General features: G+C 62.1%; 1 protein-coding gene across 19 annotated transcripts in view; it reads left to right on the top strand.

Annotated features, from left to right (window-relative positions):
- The first annotated feature begins 4,792 nt into the window (after positions 1 to 4,792).
- TCF3 (transcription factor 3) overlaps positions 4,793 to 6,094 on the top strand; it is a 69,412-nt gene continuing 68,110 nt past the window's right edge. For 6 of the 19 annotated variants that reach the window (XM_061466725.1, XM_061466709.1, XM_061466714.1 and 3 more), the window contains exon 1: positions 4,857 to 5,257. The gene's annotated coding sequence lies outside the window, so the exon portion shown is untranslated. Of the gene's footprint in view, positions 4,813 to 4,854; positions 5,258 to 6,094 lie in introns of those variants that run through there. The other 13 variants (XM_061466726.1, XM_061466718.1, XM_061466716.1 and 10 more) reach the window with 5 other exon arrangements.

Here is a 6,094-nt window from a genome sequence, read left to right as displayed (position 1 = left end):
CAGCCTCCTCCTCCTCTGGTCTCCCTTAAGCCACCTTTGGATGTTGCCCCATCTCCCCTCTGTGCCCCACTGCTCCCTAAAGACCCTGGAAAGCTGCAGCTGTGGGGGGGGCCATGCTGGGGAGGGACCCAGCTTCAGCTGCACCACAGGCACCCACAGACACGCTGCGGGCATTTTGGGTGCTCTCCCATGGAACATGCACCCTGGGGTGATGCCCCCTCAGCAGCAGCCTCTGCCCTGCCCTATGGCTGGGACAGGGCACAGGGGATGCTCTGCTCCCCTTCAGGAGCCTTCTCTTCTCCAGGCTGCCCCAGCCCAGCTCTCTCAGCCTGGCTCCAGAGCAGAGCTGCTCCAGCCCTCGCAGCATCTCCATGGCCTCCTCTGGCCTCGCTCCAGCAGCTCCGCATCCCTCTTGTGCTGCTGCCCCAGAGCTGGACCAGGACCGCAGGGGGGGGTCTCCCCGCAGCACAGCGGAGATGATGCTGAAACCTGACGTTGTATCTCGAAACCCACCAAGGGAAGAAGTGTGGAGTGTGGGTAGGGAAGGGAAATCCCCCGCCTGGTCCCACCTGTGCCCTCTCCTTCCCCCGCAGCAAGGGCACAGAGGCCACCACAGTCCTCAGGGGCTGGAGCAGCTCCGCTTTGGGGCACGGGTGCAAACTGCAAGGCTCTGAGCCTCAGCCACCGCGGTGATGCATTTGACTGTTTAGCCTGAAGAAACGGGAGCCGAGCCCCGTTAAAGGGACACGTCCAGCCCAGCTCCAAAGCCCAGCTCAGCCAGGCAAAACCCTGCCATCTACTCTCGTCCCTTCTTCACTGGAGTGAGTGGAGGGGGACTTTTGCAGCTGGCAGGGGTACATTGGGAGTCCTTTGGATGCGTTCTGCCACTTCCCTTCTCCACAGGCAAGGTTTGACAACCGCCCCCAGATCCTGCTGCTTTCACCTGTGAAGAGGTGCTGGATGCCCCATCTGGCATCCAGGACAGCACCTATGGGGTAAGGCTCCCATCCCTGTCCCCTGCTCTGCACCCAACTCCCGTAGCAGCTATTTCTTCTCCTCCACCTCCCTTGGCCTTTGCACCTTACTCCTTCCCTCTTTTCCCTCCCCTCCTTCCCTTGGGCTCCCTCCTTGTGCCTCTGCCCAGGCCACGGCTGCCTGCACCACTGGGGATCAGGTCATTTCCCAGCAGCATCTCCTACATCCCCCATCAACCTTCTCCCACCCAGGAGCCATCTCAGCCAACCCCAACCTTCATCCCTGCATCCTGGTGATGGAAGACAGTTGTGTGTCCCCCCCAGCCACCCCAGGAGATGCCCCTACACCTCAGAGGAGATGCTAAGATGGTTTTTGGGTGCGGAGGTGCCTTTTGTTTCCATTCAGAGGAGATTCCCCAGCACACAAACATACTGAGGGTTTCCTGTTGGTAGGTGGTTGCTACCCTGGGCTGTGGGCTGCAGGATACCATGTTGCTCCTCTGAGACACCAGCCCAAGGGCTTCCTCATGACCCCTGCTCGGTTTTGGTTGATTTTAAGGCAGTTTAAGGCAAGGTTTTCAGACTTCTCCATATTCCCTGGGCAGAATCGCACTGCCCAGGGGTACAAAAGCATCTCCAGCCCTTGAGGTGCCATGGGGACTGAATCCTGCTGCCAAGGGAATAAAGAGCATCCTTGACTGGACATTAGGAAGAAGTCCTTCCCTGGGAGGGTGCTGAGGCGCTGGCACAGGGTGCCCAGAGAAGCTGTGGCTGCCCCATCCCTGGCAGTGTTCAAGGCCAGGTTGGAAGGGTCCTCCCTTGAACACTGCCAGGGATGGGGCAGCCACAGCTTCTCTGGGCACCCTGTGCCAGGGTGTCTCCCGGAGCTGTGCCAAAGGCTGGTCCCTGTGTGTCAGCCCCTGCAGGCTGGGATGGATTTGGATCTGTGACTCCAAACTGTCCCACAGGAGATCCCAACTACTCGGCTGATGGCATTATAACAGTGGGGGCAGCTGGGGGGCCACCACTCGTAACAAACAGCACCCAAAGGGAGGATGGTGGACAAAGCTAATGATGCTTTCAAGGAGCTGCTGGTGGCACGTGCTTCCCCTCTGATCCAGGAAGCATCTGAGCACAGGGACAAGCACCACCCTGCAACGGGGCTGGGAGCTGGAGGGTGCCCCACTGCATTGCAAGGGTGGCCAGGAAGGAGTGGACACCCTTGGAGGAGAATGGGACAGCGTGGCCAAAGGGTCCATGGCTGCTGGCTGGGGTGTTTGGAGAGCACAAGCCAAGTCTTGCTCCCACTGAGAGCCCATGGCCGGGGTTGACTGGCTGCTGCACCGTCAACAGGCTGGGGGAAAGCTGGGGACAAAGTGTCTGAAACGGGAGAGATGGGCGGGTTTTAAAACCAGAACAACACAAAACAACCAAAAAGAGAGACTTCTGGGGCCTTTTTTTCCCTCTGTCCCTGGTGTTGTTGTTGTCCATAAGAAAATTAAACCCCCATTTCCAGCCGAGGCCACTTGTTTTAAATTTCCTGGCTAAAGTGATGTAACAGCTGTGCGTGATGCAATGCCATGTGGAATGCATCATTCAGGAAACCAACAACAAAACTGCCTTTCTGGCCAAACGCTCAGCACATCCCCTTCCCCCAGCCCCGGTTCAGGGGGTCCAGCACCCCCAAAAGTCTGCCCTGGGCATCCCCGATGCTCCTGCGGGACCTGGCTCTGGGTGCCTGCTGCCTGCGGGAGGGCAGCAAGGGGCAATGGGGGGGCAATGGGGAGCGCAGTGGGAGGCAGGACCTGGCTCTGCGCTGGCTGAGCTGCGGGGCTTTTCTTAATTAAACCGTTTCTCATCTTCTACCCCCTTTCCCCCCCACCACCCAGTTTTGTCCTTCCCTGGGGCCTCCCTGTGATGGCTGCAGCAGCCAAATGGTGCTGATGGATTCAGCCATCCCCCATGTACCCCCAAGCATCGCTGGAGGGATGTGGGGGGCTCCTTTTCTAACCCCCCCCCCCCATGGCTGCAAAGTCTGGAAGGGCTTATCCTCACCCTGCTGCAGGGAAAAATAAACTCTCTGGGATGTCCATGGCTGTCCCTTTGTCCTGTTCCACCCCTCCAGCACCACCACTGCCCTGTGCCCAGTGCCAACGCTGCTCCCTTGGGAACCCAACCTGCTTTGAAACGGGGCTGGCCAGAAAGGGAAGAAAAAGAGGAGAAAGGGAAAAGGGAGGGGGGGCGGGGGGGGGGGGATAGGAAAAAAAACCCAAACCCAAAACCAAACAAAACAAGGTTGCAGTGGGAAATCAGAAGTCAGAGCTGAGGCATTTCGGCAGCCGGGGCTGGAATGTCTGACTCACACTGTGACTAAATGCAAATATGAACTCAAACGTGCTCCTTAAAGCTGCTGGGATGCAGCACGAAGCCCCAAGCTCCCATCACCCTCCTCACCCTGGGACTCCCGGCAAGGTGCCCTCATGGCACAGTGGCTCCGGGGACAGCACAGAATCATCATGGGATGGTTTGGGTTGGAAGGGACTTTAAAGCTCATGCAGTCCCAGCCCCTGCCGTGGGCAGGGACACCTCTCATCTCATCTCAGTCTCCCCTCTGGCAGGTTAAAGCCATTCTTGTCCCAACAGGCCCTTTTTAAAAGTCCCTTGGCTGTTGCATGTAACGCAGCCAACATCCTTCAGCTTTGCCTCCAGGGCTGCTCACTGTCCCCTTCCCAGGGTTCTTTCCCATCCCATCCCATCCCATCCCATCCCATCCCATCCCATCCCATCCCCAAACTCCAGCAGCTCCAGCCCTGGCACTGGATGAGCTTTAAGGTCCCCTCCAACCCGAACCATTCCATGATTCTATGATTCTTCCCAGGTGATGTTTTAAAGACCTATGGAATGAGGTTTTTTTTTACCATGGGGGAAGCAGCTTCCCCCCCCAGCACCGGTGAACCGGGTGCCCCATGGCACGTTACACAAGGTGCCAGGGCTTGGCCAGGCGGCACCTTTGATTCAAAGCACCCGCCGGCTGGCTTCCAAGCGCCGGCTCCAGCTTGGAAGTTAAACGGGGCGGGTAAACAGGCGGAAAGATGTGAGGATCTGGATATAACCCATGGACGTTGCAGCACGATGCCCTCTGTGCTGCGGGGCCCGCCGAGGCTTCGCAGCAGGTGTCAACGCCCCGAGACCTCGCAGCGCTTCCCGATAGGGGCGAGAGGCTGCATCGTGTCGGGGGTCGCGACGTCCCCAGCACCGTGGAGGGTGCGCGGGGACCCCGAGGGGCCCCCGTGCAGGCCCCACGCGGAGCCACCCCAAAGAGCAGCACCGAGGGCGCGTCCGGTTGCGGGGCGGCTGCAGCCGGGTGCGGGCTCCCGGAGCCCCGCAGGACCCAGAGCAGCTCCCGCACCCCCGGGGCCGCCCCGTCGGGGAAGCGGCGGACGTGCGGCCGCCCACCGGCCTCCGCCGCGCTCGGTGGGCGGGGACGGAAAAGGAGCGCGTTCTGATTGGCAGCGCCACTTGCCACTCGGAGCGGTGGAGCCCTTCTATTGGACGACACTCCGAGACCTTATCAGTCCATCACCGGAGCTCCCGTGTCGTCACGGCCCTCTCGCCCCGCCCCTTCGACAGCGCATTTACCCGATCTCCTCCGCCAGAAAATATAGTCCTGCATTTCGGGGGTGCCTCCCCCGCACCCCACCCTCTGCGCTGCCACAGGGGCTCGTCCCTCCGCGGTACCAGCCGCCCGCCATTCCCTCGACGGCAGCGGGGTGAGTGCGTGTGTGAGACAGCGCCCCCCATCACCTGCGGGCGGCGGAGGGATACTGCGCGGAGGGAGGTGAGCCGCCCCGCCGGGGCGGGGCGTGAGGGCGTGAGGCGAAGGGGTGGTGCGGGGGGTGGCAGCGTCGCGTTTCGCCCCGCCGCCGCCGCTGCCGCGGGGGGACCATGCGGAGGCAGCGGGGCCGGCGAGCGCAGCAACAGCAGCGGGAGGCGGAGCGGCGGTAGCAGCAGCAGCAGCAGCGTTAGGACCCGGGGCGGGGCGCGGGGCGGGCCGGGGCGATCGCGCCGCTTCTTCGCGATATTCTATCCGCCGGCGGTGCGAGAACAATAGGATCCGCCGCCCGCCCGCCCGCCCGCCCGCCGGCCCTGGGCGCCGCGGCCGCCGCCCCCAGCACAACACGGCCCGGCCCGGCCCGGCCCGGCCCGGCCTGCCATAAGCGCGGGACCTTCATGCGCTTCCCCTGCCCCGCACGCACGGGGGGCGCGCGCCTGCCCCGGAACAGGTAAAAAAAAACCCAATTAAATAATAAAAAAATATATACATTAATAACAATTATAATAAAGTGGTAAAATCCGGACGCGCTTCCCCCGGTCCCGGAGCCGCTCAGGGGATGGGTCTTCACCCGCTGTTTCCCTCCCCATTCCCTTCCCGGCGGGGACTGCCCCGGGTTCGGCTCCATTGTCCCTCAGTAAAGTTTGCCGGGGCCGGGCAGCGCGGGCCCTTGGGGGTCCCCACACGCGGAGGGGGGGTATCTGGAAGCGTGTGTGTGGGGGTCTCGAAGAGTGGGGTCGGGGATCGGGTCCCCCCCTTCGCACATTGCTCTGTGTATGTGTGGGTCGGTCGCCGGGCGTTCAGCGAACTTCATCTCCCCCCCCCCCTCCCTCCACCTCCATCCAGCTCCGGTCTGGGCGGCTGCAAAAGTTGCGGGAGCAACCGGGGGGTGCTCCGGGCTCCCCCCGCGGCGGGGAGCGGGGCTGCGGGATAGGGGCGGCCGCTGGGACATCCGCCCCCCGCCTCCCTTCCCAACCCCACCTCAGCCCAGGCCGCGCTTGGAGCGGAGGCGGAGGGGGGGGGGAAAACAAGGCGGCCGGGCCTTTGTCCGAGGCGAGAAGGTGCCGCTGGGCCCCGCTGGAGGAAACCCGAGCGGGACGGGAGGGAGAGGAGCCGCCGACATCTGCTGCGCGTTAGCCCGGCCGCGGCGGGGCCTGGCCGGGGCTTTGTGCGCCCGGGCCGGGAGGTAAAAGCGAGGGGCGGGGAGAACGTATGTATGTGTGTGTATATCTTATCTATCTTTCTTATCTATCTTATCTATCTATCTATCTATCTATCTATCTATCTC

The sequence above is a fragment of the Pezoporus flaviventris genome, unplaced genomic scaffold (genome assembly GCF_033815535.1).
Source record: "Pezoporus flaviventris isolate CSIRO_AGI_PZ_B2104156 unplaced genomic scaffold, CSIRO_AGI_Pfla_v1 ptg000043l, whole genome shotgun sequence".
Lineage (NCBI taxonomy): Eukaryota > Metazoa > Chordata > Aves > Psittaciformes > Psittacidae > Pezoporus > Pezoporus flaviventris.
This window is presented reverse-complemented; position numbering and strand designations above follow the sequence as displayed.